The sequence below is a fragment of the Sceloporus undulatus genome, chromosome 1 (assembly GCF_019175285.1).
Source record: "Sceloporus undulatus isolate JIND9_A2432 ecotype Alabama chromosome 1, SceUnd_v1.1, whole genome shotgun sequence".
Taxonomy (NCBI): domain Eukaryota; kingdom Metazoa; phylum Chordata; class Lepidosauria; order Squamata; family Phrynosomatidae; genus Sceloporus; species Sceloporus undulatus.
Window position 1 is genome coordinate 298,729,507 of NC_056522.1, and position 15,680 is coordinate 298,745,186.

The following is a 15,680-nucleotide window of genomic DNA, read 5'->3' on the forward strand; positions in this document are numbered from 1 at the left end:
TACTGCAACAAGGGAGTTGTGTGCTCCCTGTAGACCACCCACCCCAGTTAACAATCTGGCTGCAGCTCTTTGGGTCAACTGAAGTTTCTAAGTACTTTTCAAAGGCAGCTCCACACAAAGCACATTACCATAATCCAAATGAGAGGTAACCAAGGGATGTGTGACTGTGGCCAGACTTCACTTCTCCAGCAACAGGTGCTGTTGGTGTACTAATTTTAATTGTACAAAAGCACTCCTAGTCACTGCTGAAACCTGGGCCTCCAGGTGCAGGACTGAATCCAAGAGTACCCCCTGAACTGTGAAATTGCATTTTCAAGGGGAATGTAATTCCATCTAACACGGGTTGAATTCCTATCTGCAGATCTAGCTTTTGACTGCTCAGGAGCATCTCTGTCTTGTCTGAATTAAGCTTCAATTTGGTTGCCCTCACCTAGTCTATTTCAACTGCCAGGCGTCAGTTTAGCCCAGAAACAACTTCCTTCAGATTAGGTGGAAAGAAGTGCAGTGGGGCCTCCTCATCCATGGGCTTGCCATCTGCACATTTAACCATCAGTGCATTTAACCATCTGTGGACTGCAAGCCCAGTTGCCACCAAATGGCACATGCATGTGCACATTGCACCACCATTAGAGACAGCTGGATTTTGTGTGTTTGTCCAGAATGAATCCCGTGGATATCCAGATCCGACTGTAAAAGAGTTGGTCTCTATCAGCACACTACTAACACCTAATACTCAAACTCTGGTCAATCTCTCCCAGTGATTTTATACAAATGTTTAATAGTATGGGGGCAAAACAGAATCCTGTGGGACTTCACATGCCAAGGAGTTGAACAGGAATCCCCGCACCACCACTCTCTCAGACTGCCACTCCAGGAAAGAGTCACTGTAGAACAATACAGTAGGGGTAGACCTTTGATATCTGCCGGGGTTTAGCTCCAGGACCTGGAGCTAAAGACCTTCCTTGGAGGTCTTTAAGCAGAGGTTAGATGGCCATCTGTCAGGGATGCTTTGATTTGGATATCCTGCATGGCAGGGGGTTGGACTGGATGGCCCTTGCGGTCTCTTCCAACTCTATGATTCTATGATTTTATGACCTCCTGTGGATTCCAAAATCTTTGAATGCTCAAGTCTCATTACACACAATGGTATAGTAAAATGGTGCCTTTTACATAAAATGCCAAAATTAAGGCTTGCTTTTGGATTTTTTAAAAAATGAGTACAGTGCACTCACGTCATACACGGACATACCATACGCGATTTTCAGCACAAGCTGAAAGCCGCGAGGGAGCCTGTGGGGTGCAGCGTCCCATTAAGACTAATGGGGCCCGCACACGTGGCGCTACTGCGCCATGCATGAGCCCCATTGTTTTCAATGGGGCTCAAGCATACACGTTTCTTTTTACGCGGGGTGGGGGGTCCAGAACGGATCCCCGCGTAAAAAAAGGGTGCACTGTATTCTTACATTGTGAATGGTTGAGTCCATGGATACTGAAACAGTGGATACAGAGGGGCAATTGTGTACCTTCATGCCAGTGAGGTGACCCAGAAGGATATCATAGTTGATGTTATTGAAAGCCACTGAGAGGTCTATCAGAACCATGAGGGATACAGTCCCTCTGTCCAGTTCCTTGCATAGGTCATACACCATTGTGACTAAAGTTGTCTCTTTTCCATAACAAGACCTGCAACCAGAAATGGATCTAGATCAGTGGTTCCCAACCTTTAGTCCTCCAGATGTTTTGGATTTAAGCTACTGTAATTCCCAACTGTTGGCCAAGTTGGCGCAAGCTTCTGGGATCTGTAGTCCAAAACAAATGGAGGACCAAATGTTGGGAACCACCAATCTAGATATTGCACATCCAAAAACCCCTGGATCTGAGAAATCACCACATGCTCCAGTACCTTACCCAAGGCTGCATCTGCACTGCAGAAATAATGCAGTTTGATACTGCTTTGTCAAGGCTCAATGCTATGCGCTCCTGGGATTTGAAGTTTGTTGTGGCACCAGATCTCTGTGACAGAGAAGCTTAAATATCTCACAAAACTACACAAAGGAAAAGTTTGAGTTATTAGTTAAGTATGTATTAAATGGAAGTTGGAAAAAAATCATATACTACAACAACATAAAGACAGGATACACGGAAGTGCTGATATACAGATAGTACCTACATTATACTAGGTTTCTGAAAGTTAGCAAATACAAATAGAGGTTTAAGAGGAATTTGTTAGATTAGTTTAGAATGTAGGTAATGTTTAATGTCTTGTTTTGTAATGTTTGTCTTACATGTTGTGTACAAGGTGTAATATCTGTTATATATGTACTGAATTGTCAAGATGTCCTTTTAATGTGATATTGTAATCGTTTTAATTAATAAAAACAATTTAAAAAAACCCTACAAACCCCAGTGTCATGCCAGTTAAAGTGATGTCAAACTGCGTTTTTTTCTGCAGTGCAGATGCAGCCCAAGAATGGGATGTTGGAGAATGACCTGTAATTATCCAGTACAGTAGGATCCAGGGAATATTTTTTCAGTAGATGTCTTACAACAGCCTTGTTCAAGCATCATGGGACACTGCCTTGTTAAAAACAGGAATTAATCATTTCCCTCACACACTCCCCCATTCTGGGCCTTTTATAAGCCAGGAATGGTAAGGGCATGGGAGTGGCTCTTGCTTTTTCAAGGATTCTATCCACATCTTCAGGTTGCACAAACTGAAAAGTATCAATCAAAACTGAAGAAGCAAGGGCACAAGTTACATCCACTGGGTAAGTATCAACTCTGGCATCCAAGCCGAAATGCAAACAGAGGGGAAAAGCTGGTTCACCCCTGTGGTTTCCCGATTTGCGGGGAGAATGCACTGACCACACTACCGAATCCCACAATGGGTCAACAACCGACATGCAGTCTACACCGCCCCCTCCTGCTGTGGGGCAGACCTGCCAAAAAAGTAACTGCAGCCACCAGCTGCACCATTATTTACTGTTCTGCCACAAACTCATGTGCACAAATACATAGATGCGCCAGTAAAACCAGCCAATCACTTCCCTGTCCCATCTAGCCTGCAGCTCACTGGATGCCCTGCACGACTATCTGCTCAATCACACAATCAATCAACTAGCTGTATGGTGCTTTGTTACACCCAGTGACACACTGGCACAACATGATCATAGAGGCCCTCTCCTTATCTTGCTTGCCTCCAACAGTTCTCTGATTGGAGCAGAGCACTGTTGTTATGGAGAGCCAGCTCAGGCAGATCCAAGGCAGCCCCCAAGCCATCTTGGAGCAACCAGCACCTGTCCAGTTATGATGCCCCCCTTACATACCCCCTTCCCCCCAGAGACCCCGTTGAACCAGCCAGTCTGTTAATGTTTAAATTTATTTCATTGTTAGTAATATGATGTGTTTTTCATTATTTTGCTTCACAGGGTATACGAAGGGGCAATGGTGTACAATGGGCAAACAAAAGAAAATATGGCTAGCAATGTTGCTGGTGGCTGTCTGGCCCCTTCCTCCGTCTCTGCACTGACATGCAGTCCATATACAAATGTGATAGTTATCTCTTTCCATCTTGAATTGGAACCATCTAGGATTACTTTTGCTCTGGTGTTATGCCCTGGGGTGCAGCTTGGGACCATTTTCCTGCTGTTTCAGCCCTGTGCGTTGTCTGCACAAGCAAGTGGGGTCATTTCTTTCAGCCTGTGCTATAAGCCCCAAGTCAGATATAAATGTATTCTCCACACACACCTTCTCAGAGGCATGATCTCAGCTATGCATATTACTAGCCATTGTACTGTACTTAGTAAATATTAGAATGTAGAAGCCAGTCTAACTCATCATACTCCCACTCCCGTGCCTTCTACATCTTGAGAGTATCAGATTGTTTTGAGCAAAAATAGCTAAATATCACGAATTTCTGAACACAAAGTAATATTACTAGCAAAACATTAGGAACAATAACAAAATGCCCTAGAACTGTCTTACATATACATTTTTTTCCCCAAAACAGCTCCTTGATATAACAGTATTGTCAGTTCTAAGCCTAAGCATCAAATATCAACAACAGAAATTAATAATAATATAACATTTATTTATTTATTTATATCTTGCCTCTCCCTGTATTGGATTGAGGCGGGTAACAAGATATCAAAGACAATAAAATCAAGTAAAACAACAACAACAACAAAACAAAAACAAAAAGCAAAACATGGAAACAATAGTTAAAAGACATATTACATTTCAAGTTCCCAAACTCCCTCCCACCCTATAAAACAATTCCCAATCGATGGCCAATAAAATGAATCAAGATCATTCAATCCAATGGGAAAAATTAAGTAAGTGGAAAAATTGGAAGTCAATTTGGGAAGGCTCGCCAGAAAAGATCCATTTTTATTGCCTTCTTTAAGGCACCTAAAGATGTTATTTGGCGGATCTCGTCTGGTAAATCGTTCCAGAGTTTACGTGCTACCACTGAGATGTTGGGGAAAAAATCATTCTCAAATAGAAAAATCAAACTGTTAACAGTCATTTTGTAGTAATGCCACTTTAGCTTCATCTGCTAGTGCTGTACATAACTGCTTTTCTTTCTGGGAATTCCCTGACAAAGGCTACCTAGTTTTATCTTAAATGGAGATGATTTTGTCTTGATTAATTCCTATCAGTATTTGTAGAAAAACAAATAATACCACTGCTATACACATTATTTACTCTTTTAGGAAAGCCCCGATTAGCTTGTAAGAATTGATCTCATTAAAAAACTATTTGTCCAAGCAAGATCCAAGACAAACAGGACCTTTTTTTCACTTTGAACACATTGCTTTTATCCCAGAAAAATTATGACAAATATATTCAGAATCTAAGGTACAATACTAGTAAAATATTTCCAGAGAATATTCAGCTTTTGCTACTAAATATTAAAACTGCAGCAATTGAAGCATCATTAGAACTAGTTCTAAGCATACTTACTTAACTGATGAAAGAATTATTATGGCTTTTCATAGATAGTTTTCACTCAGTATTGTAATGGATGATGGAAATAACACTTCACCATCTGGATAGTCATGAGTTCCTTGTTCCTGCTAAAACCTAAGAAAACATTTATGGTAAGTACAATTTCCCCTTTTTCACCAGACGTTTCTCTCCCCTTCTAACCTCCCTTTTTGTTGTTGAGCACTATTCATTCGAAGGACAGTTGAAGACTCAGTTGACATCACATGAAATGTCTATCAAGTAATAACAGATAATAGATAATTGTATATATTCGATAATCTAAAGAATATGACGCAACACTGCATCTGCTGATGACATTTTGCTCATCTACAAATTATACAGTCCAACAAGAAAAAGTCAGCATTTTGTAAGCAGACCTTCACTCACAGTACAGTCAGCTCTCCATATTTATATATTCAACCATCTATGGCTTGGAAATATTAAAAAAATATATAAATACATCCGCCCCCAAAAAAGAAAACTTGGGCCTGTTACAGACTGCCAAAATAAAGCTGCTTCGGGTCTCTTTGGAGGTATGCTATTTAAATGATGCATGGGTCTTAAGAGTCTGGAGGTCACACCAAAGCCACGCTCCATTCCTAAGCACCGGAGTGCAGCTTTTGGTGCAGCTTCCAGATTCTTAGGATGCATGCATCATTTAAATAGTATACCTCCAAAGAGACCTGAAGCAGCTTTATTTTGGCAGTCTGTAACAGACCTTGATTTTACCATATTAAATAAGGGATACCATTTTACTATGCCACTGTATTTAATGGGACTTGAACATCCACAAATGTGTACCAAGAGCCCACTACTGTGTGATACTTGTCTGTCCTTTCCTTCACTCAGAACCTTTCTTCAAATCAGCTTCAGGGTTTTCCCATACATGAATTCCTCCCTTAAAATCTCTCTCTCTCTCTCTCTCTCTTAAAAAACCCAGCAGAAAATACTAAGTGAAAATGTTAACAATGCTGGAGGGGGAAAAGAGGTTGGGGGGGAGGGAGGCAAGGCTAGGGACCAAAAGAAGAAACAATTAGATTTCAGGAATAGGAGCAGGGGTTATAATGGGTGGACTGTTGTTTGGAACAGGGAAAAAATACATTAATTGCTTGTAATTTACTGGCAATGGTGGTAGGATCAGTACTCAACTAATACAGAAAGATGCTGGACTGTTATTTTTCTACAGATATTTTAGTCACTGGCCTAAATACCCTAAAGTCATCAGATTCTGGCTCATCTTGGAAACTAAGTGAGTTCATGTTTAATCTATTCAATGATCCATTTGTTTGTCTTTTCGGCTGCCCGTTGTATCCTCAGCAGTCTTTTCCAGTACCACATCTCAAATGAGTTTATTTTCTTTCTCTTGGCTTTCTTCACTGCCCAATCTCGCATCCATACATGGTTATGTGGAATATAATGGCTTGGACAATTCTAACTTTAGTGCTCAGTTGTATATCTTTACATTTTAGAATTGTATCTAGTTCTTTCATGGCTGCCATTCTTCATTGTTTCTGTAACATATGAAGGTGCTGGTCAGCAGCATTACTGCTTGGTGCTGCCCTCAGGCGGCGACATGGGGCTGTTTATGTGCATGGTATTAGAAAGTCACTTTAACTAAATTCAATTTCAGTTTGTGGCAATTACTGACTAGGGAAAACCCCATTCCCATTAGGGGAAACACAAAACAGGCTTGGATAAGTTTCAGTTTTAAAAAGATTGCAACTTTCAGTATGCACATCTTATATTTCAGACATTTCTGCGATTATGTGTAGCTCATTCATTTTCATTTCAGCTTTAAATATTAAGTCAGTATTAGACAAATAATTTTCTCTGTCAAGTTGCCTTAAAATTACTGCAAGAAAGGATAGGAGGTTATGGAAATAGTAAGGCAATGAGGCCTAACTTAGTAAAAAGGAACCACATGATTTTCTAGTTACACTCACTGTTCCCAATGCTATACTAATTTACAAGCTACAAATGAACATTCTTTGCTTGTGAATTAGAATAACATTGGTAGTATTGATCTTTCTTAAAAAAAAATTAAAACTGGCTTTGACTTTGAATAAGCAACATTTTGAGTCTTTTTACAGAATGGGAATGAAACCATCCTTTAAAAACATTAAATTTCAGTAATTATACCTATACAAGTTAAAACTAAAAAGTATACTATGCATACTAGCTATTTGATACTTCCACATCTAGATGTTTATATCCTGGTATAATAAATTCTGCCCCATATTTTTAAATAGCAGTGACATGAATGTGCATGCTTCAGTCCTGCATGTTCACATCACCACCACTGAATAATATGGGGACATCTGCAGGGGGCAGAAGTAAATACTACTTAATTTGGAAGGCCCACTGTACCTTCAGTTTCACTAACTCATTCATAATTTTATGCACACGCAAACAAGAATTATTTTCCCACGCACTAATGCAGAAGTTTCTCAGCAAATATACACACTTCATTTCATGGTGAAAGAAAATACACTTGCATTCCCTCCTAAACTGAACAGGGTACTTTTTCTGTGCTAAACTGTTATTGCTAGCAGAAAGGTAAGGTCTAAAACACATTGCAGAAATAATCCAGTTTGAGACTGCTTTAATTACCCTGGCAGTTAAAGCATACTAGGAACTGCAGTTATGTGAGACATTTAGCCTTCTGTCAGAGAGCTTTGGGGCCACAATAAACTACAATTCCCAGGATTCCCTAGCACTGAGCCCAGGGCAGTTAAAGCAGTCTCAAACTGGATTATTTCTGCAGTGTGTTTTAGACCCAAATGTCTTTCATCCTTCTGTTATTGCATACTCCCTACACATTTGTTTCCCTACAAAAGTAGATGTGAGGAGTTTTCAGTTGCTCACTCAGCTTTAGTAAAAGATATCAGTGAGTTGAAAAGACGACAGCCTCCGTTTAGTCATTTTATTGGCATGTTTTACCTCTACACCTAACAAAATGTTATTGATATAAAAACATGAAGACTTCTTGAGGAATCTTCTGCCTACAAAGAGGCCTGTGGCCTCACAGGAATGGAGACATAGTGGATTGCAAAAGAGGAGCTTGTATTGATATGCAAATTGACTTTAAACTTCCTGGACTTTGCTCAACTGCTGCATGGCCAGAGAAGGAGGGGCTAGCCTGCTAAAGATACCCTCCCCATACCATCTTAACTAAGGACAGAAACAACAAAATACAGGCATCTTACTAACATCTATACATAATTTTTTCCTGTTTGATATGTAACATCTTGGTGATGAAGAAGTCAGTGGAGCTTTGAAAGCTTGCGACAAGAATATTGTGAATTTCAGTTGGCCAATAAAGGTATCAGTGTTTGGTGGGAATTGGTGGATATTCATGTCCCATTAAATACAGTGACATAGTAAAACTGTGTCCATTATATAAAATGGAAAAACAATGGTGTGGTCTTTTTTTAGAATTTACATTTTGGGGGGAATATTTCCCAGCTGTGGAAGCTTGGATCCATGGATGAAGTGGATACTGAGGGCCGACTGCAGTTTATTCACTTCCTGTCAGCTTTCTTTATTGTCTAGGATTGCCTCACTCCTGAGCCTGAAAGACCTGAGCAGGGCTGTTAATAATAAGATATTTCAGTGGTCTCTTTGTCATAGGGTCACCATAAGTCAAAGTTGATCTGATGGCACTTAACAATCAGTCAGTGAGCTGCAATCACCAGCATTATTTTTGCAAACACACTAACTTCTTGAACCTGGTCAAGGCTGAGCAATCATCACTAATATCTCAGATCTAAACTACTGTAACAAACACCAGATGATGCTATCTTTGATGTTCATAAATGACAGCTTTGCTCTTTGATGTTCATAAATGACAGCTTTTGCTAATGTTATGCTACCCCCCTCCCAGGTAGTCAGCTTCAAAAGTACATTCCACAAGTTCATCCCAGTTTTTCTTTTTAAAATGTTTAACTTAAACCCCTTAAGTGGCTGTGATCCTGCATAGTCAAGACCACTTGTACTCAGTCTTTGAGACTGACAGAAATCTCCTTTCTACGATTTCAGTGCATGAAATTAAAACAGCAAAGGCACAGATAGGAATCTAGATGGTTGCTCCACAAATAAGTATAAATAAGTCTCCCTTCCTGACAATTTTTAGAGACATTGGTCCCATACAGACAGGCCAAAATTAAGCTGCTTTGGGTCACTTTGGAAGTATACTGTTTAAATGATGCATGCATCCTAAGAGTCCGAAAGCTGCACCAAAGCCATGCTCCAGTCCTAAGGACTATGCATAGCTTTGACACGGCTTTTGGACTCTTAGGACAAAGGCATCATTTAAACAGCATACTTCCAAAGTGACTCAAAGCAGCTTTATTTTGGCCTGTCTGTATGGGCCCACTGTTAAGACTCTTGAGTTAGTTTTTAGCAGCAGTGGCATATAAGGCAATTGCTGATACACTGCTGCTTTTACAAATTTGTCCTAGTCATATAGAAATAAGCATTATTTTATTTTATTTTTTTTACAATATATATTCTCTGCAAACCTTTTGTTCTTTGTATTGCCTTTTAACTTAAAAAAGTAAGGAAAAACATGATACAGCTGCATAATTAACATTCATGTGTGGAAGAAGTACCATATATATACTCAACTATAATTTGGCCTCATGGATAAGTCAAGGGTAAAACTTAGAGGCATGTAACAAAGGATCTAAAGCAGGGGTAGGCAACCTTTTTGAGCCGGGGGGTGGGTTGCTGTCCCTCAGACAAGTGGGGGGCCGAAGCCAAAAATAAATAATTAAATATTTTTTTTTTAAAAAAAAATTAAATATATAAATAAACCAGGACAAATGTAGGACAAAATTTTCAAATGGAAGACACTTTTTTTTAAAAAATGGAGGACACGCGAAAAAATTTTCTGATTTTTAAATAAATGTTAATATACAGTAAATGCATGTTTCTGAGGCCCCGGCGGCAATCGGCGGCAGGACCAGGCTGGGGCCGGTCCCAAGGCCTTGCCGGGCAGCATCTGGCCCACGGGCCGCAGGTTGCCTACCCCTGATCTAAAGGATGAAGCAAAGGAAAACAGTTCCAAAGAACTTAGAAAATTAGTGCAAGCATAACTGTGTTAACACTAAAGGCTGGATGAGAGAGTAAAAGAGAGGCAGTGCTTTCAGAATAGATTACATTCTTGACTTTCACCAGGGGATGTTTCCTTTTAAAATAACGAGTTAAAGTACAGAAGTTACATTGACCCGTGGATAAGTCAACTCAGATTTTTGAGGTCAGGGTTTTTTTTCTAACTAAAATTTTTAGACTTATTCATGAGTATATACAGTAGCTAGGGAAGTCCCCCCCCCTCTCAAACACAATAACATTGGAACCTGGAATAATCCCTAAAGCTAAAGAACACATACAAAGCAGGCGTTCATACAGAACATAATTTAACTGCAAAACATTGCAACAAGATGTAGTGATGGCTGCCAATTTGAACAGCTTTAAAAGGGAGTTAAGTAATTTAATGTAACTTAGAGTCTGAGACAGCTCCAATTTAAATGAATATAAAAAAAAAACATGAGAAAGAATCATGGTGGAAGAGACCACAAGGGCCATCTAGTTCAAGCCCCTGCCATGCAGGAACACACAACTGAAGCACCCGCAACAGATGGTCATCCAGCCTTCTTAAAGCCCTCCAAAGAAAGACTCCACCACACTTTAAAGAAGTGTGTTCAGTGTCAAACAGCTCTCACAGGAAGTTCATCCAAATGTTTAGGTGGAATCTCTTTTCCTGTAGCTTACATCCATTGTTTTGGGTCCTATTCTCTGTAGCAGCAGAAAACAAGCTTGCTCCAGCCTCAATATGACATTCTTTCAAATATTTAAACAGGGATATCGTATCACCTCTTAACCTTCACTTTTTCATGCTAAACATACCCAGCTGCCTACGTCTCTTCTGATAAGGCATGGTTTCAAGACCCTTCACCATTTTGGTCACCCTCCTTTGGACACGCTCCAGCTTGTCAACATCCTTTTTGAACCGTGGTGCCCAGAACTGGACAGAGTATTCCAGGTGAAGCCTGACCAAAGCAGAATACAGCAACACTATTACTTCCCTTGAGCTCCTGGAGCCTTTTCACATGTAGTCTTGTTAAGCCAGGTGTCCTCCATCCAATATCTATGTATTTCATTTTTCCACCCTAAGTGCAGTACCTTACATTTTGTTAATTTTGTTGAAATTCATTTTGTTGATTTTGGCCCAGCTTTCTAATCTATTAATGTCATTGTAAATTTTGATCCTCAACTCTGGGGTCTCAGCTACTCCTCCTAGTTTGGTGTCATCTGCAAATTTGATAAGTATGCCCCCAATTCTGTCATCCAAGTCATGGATAGAGATGTTGAATAGGACTGGGCCCAGGACAGAGGCCTGTGGGACCCCACTGGTCACTTCTCTCCAGGATGAAAAGGAGCCATTGCTGAGCACCCTTTGGGTTCGGCCGGTCAACCAATTACAGATCCATTTAACAGTTCCTTTGTCTAGCCCACATTTTACAAGCTTGTCTGCAAGAATGTCTTGGGGGACCTTGTCAAAGGCCTGACTGTAATCAAGATATACTATATCCACAGCATTTCCTTCATCTACCAAGCTGGTAATTTTATCCAAGAAAGAGATTAGGTTTGTCTGGCATGACTTGTTTCTCTGAAACCCATATTAACGTTTTGTCATTCCCTTCTAAATGTTCACAGACCCTCTGTTTAATGATTTGTTCTAGAATCTGGAAGAGGATGCAGTTGTTTCACTGCTGGTGGGCTTTGGCAATTCAATCAGCCACTATGTGAAAATAATGTTTAATTATATGGTATCATGGTTGTTCTTATGTTCTCATGTTATCAGTAATCAATGATAGACTGGACTAATGAGAATGAGAAATTTTAATCATTTTGATATCACATAGGGTAAAATCAATACAATGTTCTATCTTACTTATCTCCCCCCCCCAGTGTTCATCATAAAAACAGAAAAAATTAAACAACTAGTCCAATTAAATAGAAAACAACCTCCCTCCCACAATATACTGCCAGCTTGGGAGAACTCAGATCCTCACTGAATACGGCTGACTAAGGTAAAAGCAGATCAGTGGGCTTCCTGGAAAAAGTGAAGAAATAAGTGGGAATTATAAAGCAGACCTTCACTATGAACTTTAAAAAAAAGTGTATGGATGTGCATTCAAGAGCCAGAGACAAGGGTCCAAAACACACTGCAGAAATAATCCCTTTTGAGACTGATGTAACTGCCCTGGCTCAGTGCTAAAGAATCCTGGGAATTGCAGTTCATTGTGGCCCCAAAGCTCTCTGACAGAGAAGACTAAACGTCTCACAAAACTACAGTTGCAAGAATTCTCTAGCATTGAGCCAGGGCAGTTAAAGCGGTCTCAAACTGGATTATTTCTGCAGTGTGTTTTTTGACCAAGGTCAGGAAAAAAGGTTTTAGTAAAAGAGACTTGTTTCCTGCACTATTCAGTAATCAAATCACTGAAGATTTAAGTGGATGGACTCCTAGGTCTAGTATTAAAACCTTCTTTCAGCTCTGTTTTTAAAATGAGGGGCTCTCCAGCTGAGACCACCACAGACGAACAGCAAAGGCTTCTGTGTTTCCCCCACACAACTGAGAATATCTCTGTACTTCTCTGGCTGTCCCTCTCTTTTGCTTTGCTGGAGGAAACATGCCTTCCACTCCAAACCAAAGATGTTAGCACAAGTGATAAAAGACAAGATAAAAACAGGGTAAGTGTGGGAAGGGAATAATCTGAGAAACAACAAGTCTCAGCATGTGATCCTAAAGTAAAATAAGAAAGGTTAATAGCAGTGAAGGCACAGGAAGAAAGCACTGCCTCCTCATTCTGTTTGGCTTTCTTTTTTAATTCATCTGCCTCAGAAATGTTCTATTTGTCATCAAAAACACTCCTTCCAAAATCAACTATTCCAGTGGCAAAACATTCAAACTCCCAAAGCTGGGTTTATCAATAAAATTATCTTTCGATAAACACAGAGATGGAAAATCCCCTCTCTGGGCCTCCTCTGCATTGTAGAAATAATACAGTTTCACGTGGCTTTAACTGCAATGGCTCAATGCTACGGAGATTTGTAGTTTGTCGTGGCACCAGAGCGCTCCGACAGGGAAGGCTAAGTACCTACAAAGCAGCAAATCCCAGAATTAGATAGCACTGAGCCATGGCAGTTAGAACTGCCTCATTTCTCTGGTGTAGATGCAGCCTCAGGGGAAAAATAGGCCTTGGACAGTGCACTCTCTTTTTGGGTAAACTATAGCCCAGTGGGTTTCAGGGCCAAGCTGGGAATTGAACCCTGGTCTCCAAAGTCATAGTCCAGCACTGCGCCAGGTTAACACCTGCACCTACCTTCAATGGTTGCATTTCAGAGTGAATTTCAGCAGGTGCCGCTTGTCACACAACCAGGGAGCAAGCAACGCACTGGATGAAATGCCCTCTTCTACACAGCCTTTAAAGGCAGAGGAGCCCTCTCCAGTTTTCACCATGGCAACTTGAAGGGAGGTTGCCAAGTGGAGCCAAATCCTGCTGGGTGACCATTTCCGTAGCAAGTGAGGTGGCACTGGCTTTGGTGGGCCTCCTGAAAAGCCAAACCCTGGAAGTGGGTCAGAGGCATGGCTTCCCCATAGAAGCAGATGTGGGGAGCCTTTGGTTCCTCACCAGGCTTTGGAAAAAGCTATCCTCGAGCTGAAAGCACAACAGCCGCATTTTGGCTTCTGGAGAGAAGTCAGGCTTCGTTGCATAATCCGTCCAGGTTGACGCCGATTTCGCTCAATGGCTGCCTGCTGTGGGATCCTGGGATTTGGAGTCTGTTGTGGCTCCAGAGTTCTTTGACCGAGAAGTCTCCCAAAGCTACAAATCCCATTCCCCAGCATTGAGCCATGGCAGTCAAAGCTGTCTCAAACTGGATTATTTCTGCAGTACGGATGCAGCCTGTAAAAAGCCTCAGAGGGCACAGCGGCCTGAGCGCTGGCTGCTGGAGGTGCTGCTGCTGCTGTGTGCCCTGAGGCCCATCCTGAGGCTTTCTCGGCGTGTTTCTTCGGAGGAGCGTTTGCCTTCTCCATCCTGAGGCTGAGAGAGAGCGACTTGCCCCAGTGGCTTTCAATGGCTGGCTGGGGATCTGAATTCCAACCTCCAGAGTCGTAGCCAACGCTCAAAGCACTGCGCCACTGGCTCTCCCAGCCTCCTCCTCCTCCTCCTCCTCCCTATTCTGTTGACTTGTACCCCGCTCTCTCCCCAGAACTGGGGCTGCGCAACATGTAGCAAAAGAGTGCGATGAAGAAGACAGAGTCTGGAAACTAGGACTCAGCCCCTGGGCGGCTCTGGGAAGTCACGCTCTCTCAGCCTCAGGACTGCCAGGGCCAAAGAAGAGAGGCGCTGAAGGCATCTGCCCCCAGACAAACCCCTTGATAGCTCCATTGAGTAGGAAAGGACTCGAAGGCACGCAGCAGCAGCAGCAGCAGCAAGGGAGGGGCCTTGAAGGGAAGGGCGCCATTTGGCCCCCAGGAAGAGCCGAAGGGAGGAAGGAGGCGCGCTTACCTCAGCCATCGGAAGGCGCCCCAGAGAACCGCACGGGCGGCTGCGGAAGTAACAGAAGGAAACCAGCTTCCGTCACTTCGGCGGAAGAAGGCGCTTAAAATGGCGGAAGGGGACACAGCCACACAGCGCCCCCTGCCGCCGGAGCCGATATTGCCGCAAGCGCCCCGCCGGGCCTGCCTTCCTCCGTTCCCCTCGCGGTTGTGGCTCCTCCGAGCCTCCAGGGGGCGCTGTCCGCCCTGCCTCCCCGCGGACGCTCTAGCCGCCTCCTCTATTGCTTTGGTCCCACTACATTATTACAGCACTATTATTCCACTGCTCTGGCTGCTTCCTGTTGCATTCTGGGATTTGTAGTTTTTAAGGAGGGGAGTTCAGACTCCTCAGCCAAGAAACTCTTGGCTTTCGATGAACTACGAGCCCCAGAATGCAACAGGAGGCAGTCAGAGCAGTAAAAGTGGAATAGCAGCCCTTGTAAGAGAGACTGAACACACCGCAGGAATAATAACCCAGTTTGAGGCGGCCTGAACTGCCCTGGCTCAGTGGTAGGGAATGCTGGGAATTGTAGTTTCTTGTGGATCTAGAGCTCTCTGACAGAGAAGGCTAAGTGGCTCACAAAACTACATTTCCCAGGATTCCCTAGCATTGAGCCTGGGCAGTTAAAACGGTCTCAGACTGGGTTATTTCTGCAGTGTGTTTGGGACCTTTGTTTTTTATGGTGTGTGTGACTGTTTCTGCCTGAGGCATTTTAGTGTCTGTAGCTGCAGGGAGTATGCTCTTCTCTTCTCTTTCTCTAGGGTCAACAGGTGTCCAAATTGCAGGGTCTCCAGATGTCTTCACGGCCAAGGAGGAGGACAAGGCGCAGCAAAATGGAGGACGGTCCAGAAAAAACACGGAGGACTTGACCACAGAAAAGCTCAACACACGCCTTTAAGTGTACATTTCATGCTCACTATGGAGGACATTTTGGAATTCCTCCTGGACAGAAGGCTGAAGTGGAGGACCTGTCCTGGAAAAGGAGGGCCTCTGGTCACCCTGCCAAATTGGTGCAAGGAGCAGTTGCAATTTATGACACACGGGGTTTATTTATTGCATATAACATATATGTTGCATATATTATAC

At 42.3% G+C, this 15,680-nt stretch overlaps 1 protein-coding gene across 6 annotated transcripts in view; it reads right to left on the bottom strand.

Annotated features, from left to right (window-relative positions):
• TRAF6 (TNF receptor associated factor 6) overlaps positions 1-14,717 on the bottom strand; it is a 30,783-nt gene extending 16,066 nt beyond the window's left edge. For 3 of the 6 annotated variants that reach the window (XM_042465180.1, XM_042465171.1, XM_042465198.1), the window contains exons 1-2: positions 14,565-14,717; positions 4,966-5,085 (exon numbers count right to left, since the gene is read on the bottom strand). The gene's annotated coding sequence lies outside the window, so the exon portion shown is untranslated. Of the gene's footprint in view, positions 1-4,965; positions 5,086-10,896; positions 10,955-13,376; positions 13,399-14,564 lie in introns of those variants that run through there. The other 3 variants (XM_042465208.1, XM_042465190.1, XM_042465218.1) reach the window with 2 other exon arrangements.
• Between the last annotated feature and the right edge of the window lie 963 nt (positions 14,718-15,680).